Below are 18,242 nucleotides of genomic sequence, written 5' to 3' on the forward strand. Positions count from 1 at the left end.
TGCAGTTCACAAGTCTATAAATCAACTTTGTGCGAGTTGTGGGGATGTGAAACGTGTACAGATCATCAGGACTTTAAAGTTCTTAGCTGGTGTGGATCGGCAGTTTGATTTTACAGCCAAACCAAAGCAGTGACAAGCAGGTGTAATTAAATTCAGCGATTGATGTGGGAAATCCTCTATTTAGGTTTTGGCGTGATACAAAAAAGTTCTCAGAAGTGGACACAAAAGAGGCTCACTCGGCTGTCTTCCTTCCCGCCAACGATTTCAGGGTCCGTCTTCATCCCTTACGGCTCCCGCTTCGCCCTCCTCTTCCCTCAGTTTTCCCCCCTTTTCTCACCCTTCTTCACTCTGTTTCTCTCTTTCACACCTTACATCCCCTGGTGGTTGACACATGTCTCAGTAATGTCTCTGACTCTGTCTCTCCAGCTCTGTCTCACAGCTTCATTTAGGTCAACTCTCTAACCTGAAACAATGTGACGGTCTCTCCCCCCACCAACACCTCACACCCTTTTACATATCTCCCTTTATTTCATTTCCTTCAGTGTTTTTGTACACATGAGTTGTCAGTCTGTACTTGCACTTGTAGTATCTGTGTTTTGTTGATCTGTCACATTTCGTCTCTCCCCATCTCCTCTCCTCTCTCTTTCGGCTGTTTGTTTCTCCCCTTGACTCTGGCAGACTCATTATCTTTGTAGAACAGCAGTGTGCGTTCGTCAGCAGTGATTAGCAACGTTTCACTCTTACATCGTTAAGGAAAGACAGTTTGATATTTGACGAACGAAGATACGGCATTCTCTAATCTTCTGGCGAGAAACTGTGTCATAGCAGATAGAGGCTTTGGCTAAGTTTTCCATAACATTAAAGCTCGCATTGATCATAATCCAATTAATGAAAAAAAAAAAAAGAGACGGACAAAAAGGACAGCGGGAAAAAAACAAAACGCTCGCTTCATTAAATGGAGAGAAATCAACTGTAATCAAATTGCTGAGTTCTCAGAACTGATGAAGTGCACGCATTTAAAGATCTAATGAAAAATTCCAGCAGTTAACATAATTAATTTGCAGCCCTTTTGATAAGTGGTAATGACTTAGAGATTATTGGTTTAAATTAATAGTTTTGTTGCACAGCTGCAGCACAGGAAAGAAGTTGAATTGGGGGGAGGTGGCGGGGTTGCAAGCGGGGAGACACTATCCTACTTTCAAAGTTCCTGAGGAGATGAAGCAATGTTTTTTTAAAGGCACAGTAAGACAATTAGACTCCCCTATAAACTAATTACTGCTGCTTTAATTCCGTCTCAGATTAAACAGCAATTGTAATAAGACAACGTCTCAAAGGAGATGTTTGTAAGCAGAAGGGAAAGGCACATTTGTAATTAAAGGTGGAATAATATTTTTCTCATTAGGCAAATATTTGCAGTGGAGATAAAGGTGCAGACACTCGCGAGTCTCGCCTCCTTTCCCTCTCTGTTTTCGCACTGAAGAATTAAGAAGAGACGCTTTTGCTTTGCATTGCCTCCAGAAAGAGACCAGCAGCCTGCTAACAGGAGGTGAGCCAGTCAGACATCTCCTCTGACAAGATATTAAGACAGGATCTGATGAGTGAAGATTGTTTTGCTCCAAGGCTTAAAAGTGGGACACTTAACTTACAAAAAAAGGGGAACTTTTCTTTTATTCCTGCGACGTTATTATTGTGAGAAAGCGCTGGTAATGTTATTATTGCTCAGACCCACCGCAGGCTTTTTCCCATGCTGTCAGCTAATGTTGATGATGCCCTCTCCTCGGTCGTCGCTCTGCGCACTAACAGCATCGCTTCTGATGGACTCAAAACAACTAGTTTCAGCACGACTGACTTTCTCTTATCATAATTTGATTATTTTAATGATCTTGTTACTAAACCTCAAGACGCTGCACTTGCATATCCCCGGGGGGAAAGCCACGGTTGAACGCATTGTATGAATCTCACATGAGGCTCTGGAAATGTCCGAGGGTGAAAATATACGGTGGTGTGCTTATCCTTGTGTGTGTGCGTGTGTTAATACATGGATGTAAATGCGCTTGTGGTCTTGTGTGGCACACCCCAGCAGCAGTGACCACAGCCACACCACCTGACACGGAGAACAAGAGGAAGGTTAGAGAAAACTATTTGCATAAAACAGGCGAGTGCACTATTAGTCAAACACCACAGCCAGAAGGGGCTTGATTGTGGCCTTTCATCATCGCCTATTGAATTATCTGGATTAATTTAACGCATTTAGGCCCGGGTGTTTTTCCCCAGCTCGCAACTTTCCCATCTCTTCGTTAGTGATAATTACACTAAGTGGGTCATCTCCCTCTGAGCTCCTTTTCTTTTCTCACTCCCCTACATAACATTAGCATTTTCAACTTTTTAAAACAAAGTTTGGCAAAAAAAAAAAAATCTAATGATATAAACGGAGTGATTCACTCTGCATTCTGTGGATAAAAGCCTTGAAAAGCAGGCGGTTGACTCAGAGGAGTGGAGGAGTGGAGCGAGAGAATAGCACGGGTGAACTAGAGGTTTCAGAACTCACCTCTAATTTTATTTTACTTTCTCACACTTTTGAGTTCTGAGTCACGGCAGCTTGTGTGTAGCCCTGGCTGCGCTAACCCACGTGGGCACTGCTGGTCAGTAGAACGACTAATGCGGAGCTCCAATATTGTACATTGCAAGTCATGCAGGATCGAATTTAGCAGTAGGCCACGTTATGTAACAAACGCCAATATTTTATTCCTGTGCTACTACAAATTTTTACAGTATGCTCCTCAGATCCCTCACGAGCCATTCCACCAAGCACAGCCAATACATGATTAAAGGGATCAAACGGCATCTTCTACCAAAACATAATGGAGAGAGGGGGTCAAGAGAATAAGATGTAATAACACCAAAATTAAGTCACACTGCACACCCACTCTACGACTCCTGGCACTCGGTCTTTGCCCACAAGGGAGGCATCCTAAGCCTGTGCAGAGAAAGCTCACAGAGGAAATATGGCTGTTAAGTCATTAGGCAGCTCATTAACACGTTGTTTAATTGGTGTCTAATTGATCATGGATGTTTTAGAAAGCTGTGAACCTCAGGGGTGTGTGTAGTGGCACCAGAAGACGCTCAGGGGAGCCTCAGAGTCAGCGAAAGTCTGAATATTGCCCCACACAGCTGTACAAAAAACAGCTCAGGCAACTTTAACATGTCTTACATTTCAGATTTTTGTTCAGTTAATAAAGTTGCAGAAACTCCAGTTTCACTTTTTTATCAGAGGGATTCATAAAGAGCCTTTTTTTTTTTTGCAAGATCTGATCCAAGGATTTAGAAGATGTGGAAGTTAAAGGAGTGAGAAGAACAATAAATTATATGAGGAGAAGCTGACTGAAAGAGCAGTGACGGAGGGTTTGACTGCGTTCATACAGGTTTTCCTTTTCTCTCAAACACACACAAACTCCTCAACACTGCTAAAAACTCTTTACCTCAGCACCTCAGGTGATCTTCTGACCTTTCTTTAGCACCGCAATAGAATTTCAGCCATCGGCAACTTTGATCAACACAGCTGTCTGCTTCATACACACACATACACACACACGTGCGTTTGTTTTGATTGAAGCCATCAATTCACAGTTGAAGTGAATGCTGACCGACCAATCAGCATACATTAGCGTAATGCTAATGAACAGCGGCGTCTCTGTGGGGAAAAACAAAAACACATAAGTGCTTTGCTAAACTCAATTTTGAATTTGAAAATTTGACGTACTATATTTGTAAAAACATAAAACAATAAGGTGTAAATAATTTTTTCAGCTGTTGCAGCTCCATTCACTCCTACTCAGTGAAGACTATCCCGCAAGTGCGCCGTAGATGAATTGCTGTACGCTGGCACTATTAGGGAGTGAGCAGTCTCTGTGTAGACAGGCACTGGCGGAAACCCCTTCTTTCTTTTTATATTTTCCATTCGCTGCCAAGCTGCTGCTGATGAAAGGCGAACACACTGGAGCTAAAACCTCATACCACTTTTCAGATTGGTTTGTTTCATTTGAAAGCAACAAACAAACTCTCAGCGTGTGATCCATATTGTGAAACCCGTGTCTGTATGTTTTCTACAGTGTTGTGTGCTCACACCTCTGCAAAGAAAGTTAATGGCAAGCATGAGGAAACGTATCAGAGCCTCACGTTCTTGACATATACCTTCTCCTATTTTTATGCTTGTTTTCTGTTTTTTTCTTTCTTTCGTTTGGAGCTCTCTGCCATCACCCCCTGTCATTTTGTGACGAGAGCTCACCTGTGAATAATTCATGAGGAGCAGCACATACGATTACGCTGGTTAAAAAGTAATGAGGCATAGCCGTAATAAAAGGTTGCCTTGCGTTGTTGTACCAAGTGTCTCTCACACGCCGATGTCATTGCTGGCCTCGAGTTCGCATGAAAGCGCATCCTCGTCGCCTCTGACAAAGCGGAGCGTTAAGAGAGAGAAAACAAGAAAACAGAGCCACGGCCTGTGGAGCAGGTGGTTAGAAAACAGGCAACACAGAAGCCCCCTCCCTCCTCAGCTCAGCGGTATGATCTAGCCCAGGCTATGAGCTGTCACCGGGGGCTTTTCATGTCTGAGCTTGGGAAAGATCAGTAGACTCCCCGTCTGAGCTCGGAGCCCTTTGATAATCGATGGAGCTTACAGTGGTGCTTTGTAACGACAGCGACCGTTCACGGTCCAATCAAACCGCAACGCTGTCCTCTCTTGTTTGTTCCCAGGATTGTGCAGGCTATTTCCTGTTTGACTTAAAATGAGGCCTTGTGTTTTATGAGCGTGTCAGCGCTGACAGCAAGGAGATACATCGGCAATACAAAGCTCCTCCTTTTTGAGTTTCGGTACAATATCTGTTTGCTGCACAGCTCGGCATTGTTTTGCATGCAGTTTAGAACAGATGCAAGGCTGACACACTTTTTACATAACCTGTGCTTACACTCTGTGACACACACTATGACTTTGGTAGCGATGAATCAACTTCTTCATGACACAAAAAGCATTAATGTGCAAATAGTCATTAGTCATCTTCTGCCATCTGTCAGATGCATAATGACGGCAAGTGATCAAGTATTAAGTGGCAAATGTGGTGTAAGTCAGTAAAAACAGCACCCCTTTGCACGCTGGAGAGGTGGTTTTAATCTCATTGACTGAATGAGCAGCTGTGGTGAGCTTTAACTAGCTCAAATTTCACACTTTAGATTTCAGATTCCTTTAAAGTCCTGCATCACAGTCCATTTTAACTCTTTTCTTGGTAACAAACAGAAAAACAACAAAAAAGGCATGTATATTATGGATATATCACACTTAAATAGTTAAATAAGACCTGCAACCTCCTTGCAACTAAAATTTATTTTTTAAGTATTTTTTCTTTCCTTGACCTCACATGTAACAGTGTTTGTCTTTGGTGTTTAAAAGCTGTAGGTTGTGTGGGTAAACACATTGCCCTTTTTTATGGATTAATGAAGTAATCTGAATCTGAATCTGAATTTTTTTTGAATTTCGCAACTGATTGCAAGTTGCTGAACTGACCAGCTGGTCACCCAGAGGTTGAGCGTGGAAGCCCTCAGAAACCTCTGCGTGACCATTTTCGATGCAAGGGCGATTGCACAATTCACCTGGCGGGAGGCAACCTCCAAACAACTGCAGTCTGACTCAGATTGAGTGGAGTCTCAGACAAATTAGTCAAGGTTTACCAATAATTTCCTCCTAATTTATGAACGCAGACAGAGTCACTCTGTGCTGATTAGCACAACTTATCTTAAGTCTGACAGCAGACTTGCAATTTTCAGTGATTTATCACAGTTAATCTCCATGTTATCACAGACTGATAGCAGACCAATGTGATTGTTGCTGTTTTATCACTGTCTTTGAGCACAGCAGCTGACTGTGAGCGCTCTCAGACCTGGTTCCATCATAAAGGCAATAAATTGGTCTCAGCCACTGTTTTCTTCTAGTGTGACTGTAGCAACAACCTTCCTAACACTAGGTATAAGGAATGATGGTACAATATTGTATAATGGCAACTCTTTCTAAAAAATATATATTTGTACTTTTTCACGTAGTTTATTTTAGTAAACTTGTTTGTTTTCACTGTGGGGTTAGATTTTGGAACTAAGTCTGCTCAGTTTAACTACACATTAAAAAGGTTCACTTGTTTACCGCAGTGTGGCATCTATGCCAGAGAGGAAAACAGCAGACCACTTTTTTGCCCACAGACTTGTCACAGCTACAATATTTCAGATGTAAAGAAGCTTCTATTGAACTCTGTTGGACTAAAGTGCATGTTAATGCCAAAGAGATACTGTGTGAGTCACAATGAGAAGTCAGTGGGTGAACAAGGCAGCCACAACAGGGTTACTCCAATGTAAACACTCTCTGGTCATTAGCTATCATAGTTAAATCCACAATAAGAGAGGGTGTGCATGAGAGAGGGAATACATTTTGTGGGGAACATCACTTTAATATCATGAAAACCTTTGAGTTAAATGAGCCGAACCACTGGAAAATGGCCACATATCTTTGCTTGGCCATCATCTATCGGTGGGAGTTTTGAAGCTTTACCCAAACCGTGATATTTCATTAAAACTAACCAAGTACATTTGATGCCTATAGCTAACCAAACAGAATGTGAAAATAAAGTAAACTGTGAGCGGAGAAAACAGAGAGTGCAAAAAACAGAGCTCACAAACAGGACTCAAACCGCAGTCTTCTGGTTGACAGCGTTGGTTAATGAGATCGACTAATTGGCTTGACACGGGACAAGCTGTGCCTGAAATAGAAAAGAAAAAACACGACGACTTCCAAGATGTCAATGAGGAAATGTGTCAAAAACAGACTCCTATCGTAATCTCAGGTATACCCCACCTCAAGTCTATTTTGGTCGCACAAATACATTATTCAGTTGTTGTGAATCTAATTAAGAATTGAACATGCACAGATGGTGCTCTTGACCTCCCGTGAGTGAAGTACATTGTATGAATAAGATGCAAACAACTGACAAACATGTCTCCCTTTTCATGTGAACATACAGAGTTTGGGTTTGAGTTAATTTTTTCTGGCATGGCTTTAGAGGCTGATCGTTGGTTTGATATCAATCATGTTTAAAAGCATTGATTACATTTATTTAGAGGTGCAAGAGCATCAATAAGTTTCGCTTTGTATGTCTGCTAAGTTTGAGAACCACAGCTATAACGGTTTCTCCATGCATGCATTTTTTTCCATGCATTTGTAAGTGCAACCACACACCCATCATCTTTATGATAGCAGTTAAGGAGAACCTGCTCATTTCCTGTCCCCTCATATTAGACAGACCTCGTTAATATGCCTTCGAACCTGAAACACTGTGACATTTCCACTGTCTGCTCTGCGAGCATCACATGCAAGTTAGTGTGTGTTTGTGTGTCTTCCTGACTGCTTTATGATGCCCACTGAACAGGACAAACAGCACAATGACAGAAATAATGGATGGAGAAAGAGAAGGAGAGAGAGAGGCCAAATTAATGGATGAAAAAGTAGGGAGCAGATTGATTGAATAAAGAGCAGATATAAAGAGCGCACATAGTGGAGGCACACAACATTCATAGTGAACCCAAAGTCCCCAAGGTTGTTTTGATATTTCCGAGCCACTTCCTAAGATCCGGTTGTATCGTGGAGCCAAATTGATTTATAAGAGCACATTCATTATGTGTTTGTTGAGGGGGTACACATTTTGTGTGCTTGTATAGAGTATGGAGGGTTTATGAGAAACTGTTTTTGTGATGTACCATATCATTGTCCACGTCTCGTGACTTTGTGCAGGTGTGACTGAGCTTGATGCAGGAACCACAGTGAGAATCCAGGAACATGGAAAACTGCAAAGAAAAAAAATCAAGAGAAAACAATTCAAAGTTATATCTTTAAAGCTTTTTTTTAATTCAAAAAAGGTGATTTTTTTTCCTCCCTGCCTACAGATCCCCTTCTTTTATTGCCACCCATCACTCTTTCCCTCTTTATCTGTCGGCCACAGCCTCTTCTCATTTAATGCCTGCTGTGTGCTGGCCAGATCAATAGTCTAAGACAAACATGTGCAGGCATAAACGCACGCACACACGCACACGGACATAAACTCAGGGAAACGCACACACCACACACCTTGAAGGAAAATATCCAGGCCCTTCAACTATAATCACAGGGGCTCTTACTGTAGGGGCAAAACTGTTTCTCACCAGTATTTGATACCTGATTGTTGAAGACAGGTAAAAATAGACAGCCCAAAAGCAAAGAGCGTCTGGAACGGAGGGTGAAATGGGAAAAAAATATATATTTTCAGATAAGAAGACTAAAATCCATCAATTCAGCCAACCAGCTACACAGACTGGCTACATTCACACAGACAGCATCAGCCGGGGAAAGCAGGGCACGATTAGCATCCTGTGAATGTGCATGAGCTGAGCGGAGCTGAGGTGAAATGACTTGTGTCATGTCTGTGGACCACTAGCGGCTGACGGCCTCATCACACATAGCTCCGAGCGGTCCGCGTGCAGACCGTCCATTTGCGTAAAAAACCTGATTAGGACTTTTTAGCTTTTCAGATCGTCCCTGCCCGTCGTCCGCGGTGCATGCATCCAGTCACAGTTACTCAGTCCCGGCCTCTGGACGATTAGGCACCATCTCACTCCAAGCATGAGCGATTCTTTTGCTTTCCTCTCGCGCTCTCATCGCTCGCCGGCAGGGTCAGGGGACAGACAAGCTGAAGACTTCATTCCTTACGCTTCTGTCGTTTAAATCAGGTCGGATGAGTGTCATCGAGCCCTCCCATTTAAAAGCATGGTAATCTGATTCTTTCTACTCATGCCTCTATCTGCTCTCTACTCTTCTGCCTCCAACTCTGTCTTGGTTTATTTCCCCAACTCTGTCTCTCTGTCTTTATCACGGTTAAGTTGCGATTGAATTATGCCCTCTGGAGTGGCTCTATCGGCCCCCCGTCTAGCTACTGAGCTGTCACCAACAGGCCCACATCTCCCAATCCAAGCTGCCCAGGCCAGTCTCTCTGCCCTTGCACTGCACTTGCTCGCTCTCCCTCTTCACCCCGGCCCTGCACTGTCACCTTGGATCACAAGGGTAGAAGGAAGACAGAGACAAAAGGCGGAAAGCAAACGCTGACCTCATGGCAGCTTTGTATACGCATGTGTATAACTCCATGACATGCAGCAGGAATGGCTACTATGACAAAAGTAATACAGTATGCTTTCTTTCATCCTGTTTTTTATTCTTGCTCTATTTTTCCACCGCAACCTTGATTCACTTTATCTTAGTCATACACGAGGCATAGTAGGAGAGCTGCAACAAGTTCTCAGATGGGTTTTATGCTATTAAATCCTTGCACTGCTGTTCATTAAATAAGATGTGAGGCGTTAACAAGTGCAACACGTAACCGTTTCCTGCTATGTGTTGCCTTAACTAAAACCACAGCACTGTAGTCACTGTTACCATCCATTTACATGCGCTTTGTGATACATACTAACATGTGCATTAGCAGCAGCAAATTCAAGCAGAGAGCGAAGTGTGAGGAGGAGGGGGCTGGGAAGCAGAGGCTCTCCAAACATGCTGGTTAGAAGCATGTTGTCGTAATTATGCCTGACAGCCTCCTCAAAGAACATGAATAAAAAGCATTGGAGCCCAAGACCTGGACTCATACATAATGGTTTAGTGTAAAGAGGGTGGCTTGAACTCCAAACACGTGTAATGAATGCATATATTGTGCAGAGACGTATGTAAGAAATGTGCATAGGAAAATAAGTGACAGAGAGTCGGTTACACGTGACAGCGCTGACTCGCACATGGGATGAAAAAGAAGATCTTTTCCTATCGATTCCTACACTTTATAAGACATGTTTCTCAAAGCGGTGCAATATTTCCTTTATTGTGCTCGCTTCTTTTCAAATCTTTCAGGAAAGAAACAACTTTTTATTCCTCTCTCTCGCTCTCTTCTTTCTCTGCTGAATCGCAGGCGTTGCTGAGTCGTGGCCTTTGATTTTCATCACACTTTATCAGGTTGACCAGAGGGTCCTTGAGTGACTTACCTTTACTACACTCGCTTCGTCTCTCACTCTCAGAATAGTCATATGCTCGTTTCCAAGGCAACCAACCAGGACCCTTGTCCAGAGAGGGTTGACAGACATTGAATGGAGGAGCATTAAAACAGAGCCCGCTTTCACAAAATACAATATGCTTGTTCTTACAGATGGCTGATATCCGGTTTTTTGTTTTTTTTTGTTTTTTTGTTTTTTTGTTTTTTAAATTCAGGATGTCTACGGGCCTACATAATACTCTGGTAAAATATGTTTCCTCTCCAAATGCATGAAACAAACTAGCTCTGGAATAAACTGCAGCCCCCCCTCCTTAGAGGGAAAAAGAGACTTAATTTTCCTCTCCCATGGGTCAGCACACCGAGTAAGCTCCATTAATGTAAAGAGAGAAATTAGAGGCTTACAAGAAGTGAAAAAGAAAAACAAAACTCAGTGGGCCAGCACTAAGAGAGAACATTGCTATCACTCGTCTAATTAATCTGTTGGCTATGCGATGCCCAGGGAGTGTAAAGGAGACTGAGGAGCTGTGGCGGCGACAAGAGACGAGAGGAACAATAGAAAGCTCAGTCTCAGCTGCCTTCACTGGGGTGTTGTATAATATTTTGAGCTAAGGAAGGGACAATTAAGAGCGGGGCAATTAGTCCACTCTCAAAAAATGTGACACTCAAGAAACTAGAATACAATCATACAAAGTTAAACTTCATGTTTCGGACTGCAGGACATAAGACATATACAGTAATTGAGTGCAAGGTCACATATCAGTTTAATGGGGGCCGCTCCTTAAAGCAGTGCTGTTGCTCTCCAAAAGGGGACGCTGTTTCCCATGATCTTACAGGGTCTGAACAGTGTGGCTGTTCCTGTTTATTGTAATGAACAGGAGACTCAAAACAAGTAACATTTAATTTAATACTAACATCCCTACTGGCACAAGCCTTGACTAAAGTCCTGCTTCTCTTCAGCTCAGCACATTAAATTGGACGCTATTTAAGGAGAACAGCTGAGTAAATGATACCTCGGTTTAGTTTTTTTCTAAGATCGTCATGGGAAAAATAACTGTGGTGGTGTAGCTAAATATTTAACTGTAATAAACAGCCCTACCATGTGTTCTGTAAAGTCTCCAAAACTGATGATGTTATGCATTGAAGAGATAAATGAAAGAAAAAGGCAAATTTCCATGCTATCGTTTAAATAGAAAGTAACCTTTACTGAATGAAATTGTGAGGCATTTTTTTTCCAGATTTTAAAATGTCTCTATCTGATGCACACACAGTTTACAATGGTGAGGTAAAACTGCTGCACTTCATTGTGAACTCCTGCTTAAAGACACAGGGAGAGAGAAAAGGACTCGCCTGGCAGCTCATGTGCATCGCTGTTGCTAAACGATGACTGATAGCTGATATCCAATCAGATTCACTTTGCAAGGATGTTTTCATTATGTCTGGAACATCAGTCATTACGTCTGACCTGCTCTGGATGGAGGAGATAGGACTTAGTGCAGACACAGGTTTGGCTCTAACTCCTTTAAAGCAATCTCTGTAAATATTCATCAGGAGGGCAGCTTTAACAAATGTCCTCTTACAGATCTTGAACCTTTAAATAAAACGAAGTGCTTGCAACTGTTTCTCCACCCTATTTAAACACAGTTATTTTTATTTCCATTTGAAGAAAATAGATTAATTATGGTATGTGAAAGTGAAAAAAATAGAAATCTAAAGTTTATTTCCTTAAATTTTTCCTTTCTTTTTAGAGGCAGTAGAGTGTGAACTGATCAAGGACAGACAGAACAAGGCTTTCTTTTGACTATATGGTCCCTGGTTTTCTCCTATTCATCCAAAAGTAAAAGCGAAAAAGTACTGATTGAAGGATGCCGCACCTCTACCTGCCCATCAATAAATAAAAACTAAACACTAGAGATCAAAATTGCGCGAGCGTTAAAGAAGAAACTGCTATAAAGATGAGTTCTCAAATTCAGGTCTTGTACAGTAGATTAGGAAGTCACAGTCCTTCAGCTTCTTGGAGTAACCCTGCATTTCCCTGTGATGAAGCCTTAAAGATCTGAAGAGCATCAAGAGACATATCTAAGAGAAGTGCCTTCAGTTTTTATTCATGTTCCTTCCCCTTTCTTTTTCAAGTGATCTGCAGCTTCAGAGAGAGGACGGTGAGGGAGAGGGATAGAGAGAGAAAGGGAGGCAGAGGGAGAGAGAGTGGAAGTGTTTTCCAATAGAAATGAGGCGAGTTGAAGTAGACTCTTCAGTCGGGCTGAGGCTGTCACTGCTCAGTTCAAAACATTCTGCCATGCAAAACAGCCAAAAGCCCCGCAAACCTGTTATATGACTTTGCTTTGAACATCAGGAAGCTCATTCTCAAGCAGGTCAGACTCTTTAAAACTTCGGTTTCAGTCTCAGGACTGCTAAATTTTCACTTTCATTTGTGGGCGCAGAATTAGGTCCGGCATTTCATTTTTCTTTGTCAATAAAGATCATTGTCTTGCTTATTGGCAAGCCACGAGGAGCGAATTTGTCATAACCACAAACATGCACTTCAACAACACACATGTACACACCGACGTACACACGAGCCCGTGCGCACACACGGTTCTCATATTCTTGAGGACAGCTGCAGGGGTGTGGAAGCCTTGGGAAAATGGATTGTGGAATCAGGCCAATCAACTTCCTCTGTAGCCAGCACCTGTTTGTATCTGCTGCTGTTATTTCACAATACAGGGCGATTATAGAAATGCACAGAGATTAATACGCAGATTCTGTAAGCAAAGACTATAGATTACTGTCATAAACACTTTTTTTTTCCAAGTGAAGTCACGCCGTACAGTAAGTAGGTATGATTTTGTGCTTGCATGTTTGTCACTCGGATTTATTCAACAGAGATTATGCAAATTTGAGTCTATTACACATCCTGGCCTAATTCACTAAACCCCGTTCTAATTAAGACACACATCCACTATAAAAAAAACAACAACAACACGCGCTCCTACACAGACACACACACACTACAATAATAATGTGTTACCTTGAAATATTCCCTGGACCAAAAAGAGAGATGAAGAGATGCTGAGATGATGACAGTTAATACGCCTTGATGTTTTTGTCACTTCGACAACAGAAATCTGTGTGTGTGTGCGTGTGTGTGTGCGCACATGTGTCAGTGTGTGTCATCAGAGAGGCTGTGCACGTGTGTGCATGAGCTGAGGGGGGGGTAGACGATCTTCTCTGAAGCAGCCCAGGCAGGCATCAGCACTCAATCATCCCAGATCTGCCAGACGACACCAGCAGAGAAAACACATTACCCGTGTCGTGTCGCCTCGTCTTCTTCTGTTGTCTTCTCTTTATTATATTTAGGGCTGCCTTGCCTCAGGGTCAGGTGACAATCTGCATTCTCTTTCTGCAAGTTTTCTCAAAACTGTCTGGAGTTTTTATATTTATTTATTTATTTATTTTTTTGCATTTTATTTTTCAACCATTTTTTTCTGCTGCTCTGTTAAAGGGGATCTGTTGATGGTTTTTAATCCCTACATGAGTCCCTTTGCAGATGACTCTGCTGGCATGGTGTCAGAAAGAAACTAACAGAGAGCAGCGCTACGCATTAGACAAAAGATGAATACCCTCAGAAGGGAGGGAGGGAATAGAGGAAAGAGGCAAAGAGCCCATTTGAAGTGCTTGTCTAAGTTTTAGTAAAAAATGAGTTCTTTATAACGTATATAAATATATAAATGGAACACTTAAAGACATTATCAGGCACTTTCATTCCCCCTGCCTTTTGTGTGCTGGTTGAGGTGGGAAACAGAAGGGAAGTAAACACATCTGCATATCTGAGTCATTGGTTCCAAGGGAGCTGTTATGGGCTGTCTCTGCAAATCTCTTCTCTGCGTTGCTTATAGCCCACCAGCAACAAAATCTCCCCCCCTACACCGCTGATGCCGGGTCAGATAATTCAACACACTTTTAACTGATGTGGTTAGATCTGAGGGTGGCAAATCTGATTTCAGATCTCCTGATTTCAAGTGGCTCCGCACCTTTTTTAGGTTACCTTTTCTCAGATTGGAAAACATGTGCCCACGGTCTAAAGCAGAGAAAGGCGGCATATGTGTCGCTGCCGTTTAGTGTCCAGTTGACGGTAAGTTGGCACAGTTGGTGTAACAGAGTGGGCCAAGACCGGTCAGGCCCTCTGTCTGCACGGTAGCCATCACCTGGACAACCAAGCATGCCAGCCCTGTGGCTGCATCTGAGGGATCAAAATAATGGCATCAACTGGCAACAAGACAGGAGCATCTTCTCTCTGTAGCTGCTTCACAACTCCATCTTTCACTATATTCTAACCAGTGAAGATGCAACAATGCTGACTTCACCCATTGGTTTGTAAACCTCTCTCAGCCCCAAGTTTTTTGCATTTGGGCCACCAATACTTGCGATTTTGCGAAGAAGGAAGAAGGTGCAAGCTGCAGTAATAGACTGTTACTGTATTACATTGACACAAACATATGCTAACTATTCATCCATCTGCTTTTTCTGCTTATCCTAATCAGAATTACAAGGGAGCTAGAGACTGGTACACCCTGGACCGGTCACCAGTCTGCCACAGGTCTGCCACAGACAAACAACCATTCATACTCCCACTCATACTAACAGCCCATTCACTTGTTAAACTAACCCCACTAACTGCATGGAGAAGAACCCATGCAGACATGAAGAGAACAGGCAAAGACCTTCTTGCTGTGAGGCAACAGTGCCAACCACTGCTCCGCCTGCTAATTAGCTTACAACTAAAATACTAGAATGTCCCCTAACAAACCAGATCACAGATTTCCTACTTGATCTGTTTTAATAGCAATTACCCTCAGAGCAAATCATGTTATATGTCACATAATACTATTAAAAATGCTTCAGAAGTAATCAAAATCTTAAAACATGGTCACCAGGCCTAGTGCAGTAAATAGCTAAGATAAAGCCTAGCAAACCGGTAGCAGATACACTCACCTGTCAGTACAGCCCGTCATGCTAAGCCTTAATAAAATGCAGATAGGTGGTTTATGCTTTACATGAATGATTAATTCGCTTTACAGACCAAACTATTTGTGTAGCTGGCTGTAAACATGTTTATTTCTGCTGTGGCTACTGACATGTGCAGCCAGCCTCATGTGGTCAGTTGGGGAACTGCATTTCTTTCTCTTCCTTGTCTGGTTCATTTTTCAGCTCCAAAGTCTCCTGACTGATACCAACAGACACAGGAAGGCAAAATGATGGCGCTCAACGTGATTTCTTTTTAATGCCGAGTCCGGCGTCCGTTTGGTGTGTCTGTACTGCTCACCCCCAGGACCAGGCTCATACAGCAGGAATAATGAGCCACTATTCTGTTATATTGCAGTGTACCAAACAAGCATACACAAAAAGAGAGACTTCAGGGGTCAAGGCTTGGCACTGGCTTGCTTTCTCCCTGTCTCCCACAAGCCAACACACACACACACTTTCTTCTTTCTTTCATACTGTACTTCCCAAGTGTGTAGGGGTCACCATGGAAACCTTGTCTTTTGCAGCAAACGGCCGAGATGTTGTGATGAGGTCTCGACAAAAGTTTATTGATCTACAAGATTTGGTGCCCGTTTAAAAGAAAAATCTTGCTCTGTGTTGTTGAGACTTGTAATCGATATGAAGAACTCCCTGGAAACAAACTTGACGAATTGATACTCTTGAGCTATTCAGAGTTTATGGGTCTGTGTTTATGAGTTATTTCTGGCCTGTAGTTTGTTCCAGTAGATCATTCTCACTGTATTTGGTTATGCTTTGTATACCGAGTGGTGCATGTATATATGAGTGTGTGTGTTCCATGGGTACTTCCTGTGGTTAGCTCTGTGCAGCAGAGATGATTCATGACTTTCAGTGTTGTTTGAGAGAGTGAGAGAAAATTCACACTATAAATTTGCCTCTTTCCAACACTCTATGTCACACTCATAAATATACACACACAAACAACCACACACACACATATACTCCCGAGCTTACACTGTTCCAACTCCCACACAAACTGAAAAAAGTGTGCATCTTCATTTATGCTTTTTTAGGGTAACTGACACAAATGAACCAAAAATATCTTCGCATGCAGTCATTTCACATTTCCTCTGACTAGCAGCTCGTGGTCATGGATATAAATGTCATAATCACATAACAATAGGCAACATTTGCTCAGTGTTTTCTTATAAATTCACTCGTGTAAATAAGCACTTTATAGGAACAGGATATTTTCAGAAGACTGCTTCCTAATATTAGACTCCACTATCATATATTATCAGGAAAAGCTGCAGCACGCTTGAGTCTATAGTACAAAGTCCCTTTTTTGTGGTCCTGCAAAGGCTGTGTGCTCTGCTGTGTGCTGCGTTTGTAGCTCGGGTCACGGCAAAGAATAGCCAACAGGAAGTGAGAAGAGCTACAACGGCTCAAGAGTTCGAAAATATAAAGGAGAAATAAAAGGCCAATATGCTTGTGTATATATGACTGTGGTCTTTGAAAATGTTTCACACAGCAAAGCATAGAAATCGCTCTTCAGTCACGCACATTAGCAGCAGTAATAATAGCAGCCCTATACTCAGGTCTATGCTCACCTTATCATTGTGTTATCTGAAAGGGGAAAGTCCGCACACAGGAAACTCACACAAGTTCACTTACAGTATCCATTTACAGTTCAGTCAACAATTTTCCTTTTTCAAATGAAGCCACAACTTCCTGATTACTGATTTTCCTCTCTTCTTTGTTGCTTTCTTTTTTTTTCGCTCGCTCGCTCTGTTTTTTTTTGGTTTTTTTCCGAACGTTGCGTCACTGGGTTGTGGTTTACTCACTACTCACAGTGCACAGGAAGTGTGTTGTGGCAAAACAGGTCCCTGTCACTGTTTCCACTCCTCACTGAGGACCACAGAGCTAAATTTAACGCCAATAACAAGATCACAGGTGCCCAAAATACTCACTTCCACATACATCGAAGTTTTATTTAGCCACCCGTAGCTATTTTTACTTAACCATGTTAATATACTTATGTCTGGGCTGAGGTTACGTTTACTTTGTGACGCAGTCTGCCACAAAGGAAACAGCCTAAACCAATTAACAAGCTGTAGGATTAGAGAGGAGCTAGTGAAGTCAGGACAGTTAGCCACTAAGACACAACTGACCATGACGGTCACATGACTGACGTCTAGCCAGAAAAGAGACTGACTGACCATAGTTTTGACGTAGATGTGACGTCACTGATCATTTTAACGGCTTAGCCATGAAAGTGTGCCAAAGACAGACCAAAACACAAGAAGTGAAGTCTGTTTGTATCAAAGAAACACATTCCATAGAAATGTATCATGACTGGGGTCAGGTCATTTGCCTAAGACCAGTTGCTAAATTTAAGGAAGTGAAATGACAGCCACGTCAAAATTGGTCAAATCTGGCATCATATGTCAGCGTAAAAATAGCATACGATGGGCTATTTTAACCTTGTGGCTCATGATTTGACACCACAGGAAAAGGGAACTAAGAAATGGGCAGTGAATGGAAAATGCAAAGTGAAAGACAAGAGGGACCAAATACAAATACATGACATGGAAAAAAACAAAAAAAGAAGAAGGGGGGAAAAAAACAAACTAAGGGGAAAAAAATAACGTTAAAATTGCACCGGTGTGACACTGCTGAAGATATCCAGATCACTTCCTGGACCGTATCAGCAAAGAAAGAGCAGTATCAATATCATCCCCATTATCTGGAGCAGCTCTCCTCTCCACCCTTTGTGTCAAGGGTATTGTGAGGCCTCGGCTTAACCCACCTCCGTGCGCTGGCATTCAGTTAGAATCAGTGCGGCTGTGATGAGGCGGGTTGAACAAACAGACCAGCGGACTTGGACCGCGGCCAGAGCCAGAGTGGGTTTCAGTCCAGCTAAAGTTACACTCTGCTTCTGCTAGCTCAGTGTAGCTGGAAGCAGAAGCCAACTGTGGGGCAATTACCCAAATGCTGCCGAGTCATGTTGGTCAAAGTCTGGTCTGCGTTCATGTGGGTGTGTGTTTCGCCGCATACACACATACATAAATACAGAGTACACTGCTGGTCTGTTCACATTGTAGAATCAAGATTGTTTGAAAGACTATATGAACACATAATAGTCTT

At 42.4% G+C, this 18,242-nt stretch overlaps 1 long non-coding RNA gene across 2 annotated transcripts; it reads right to left on the reverse strand.

Moving 5' to 3' along the window:
* Window positions 1-2,594: 2,594 nt before the first annotated feature.
* Window positions 2,595-17,042, reverse strand: LOC112841848 (uncharacterized). 2 transcript variants are annotated; one of them, XR_003213250.1, is made up of 3 exons: window positions 16,706-17,042; window positions 7,792-7,878; window positions 2,595-3,691 (listed from the first exon to the last, which is right to left on the reverse strand). It is a non-coding gene; the product is annotated as an uncharacterized LOC112841848 (long non-coding RNA). The 2 variants fall into 2 exon arrangements; XR_003213251.1 differs by lacking the exon at window positions 2,595-3,691 and adding an exon at window positions 6,277-6,797.
* Between the last annotated feature and the right edge of the window lie 1,200 nt (window positions 17,043-18,242).

The sequence above is a fragment of the Oreochromis niloticus genome, linkage group LG2, assembly GCF_001858045.2.
Source record: "Oreochromis niloticus isolate F11D_XX linkage group LG2, O_niloticus_UMD_NMBU, whole genome shotgun sequence".
NCBI lineage: Eukaryota > Metazoa > Chordata > Actinopteri > Cichliformes > Cichlidae > Oreochromis > Oreochromis niloticus.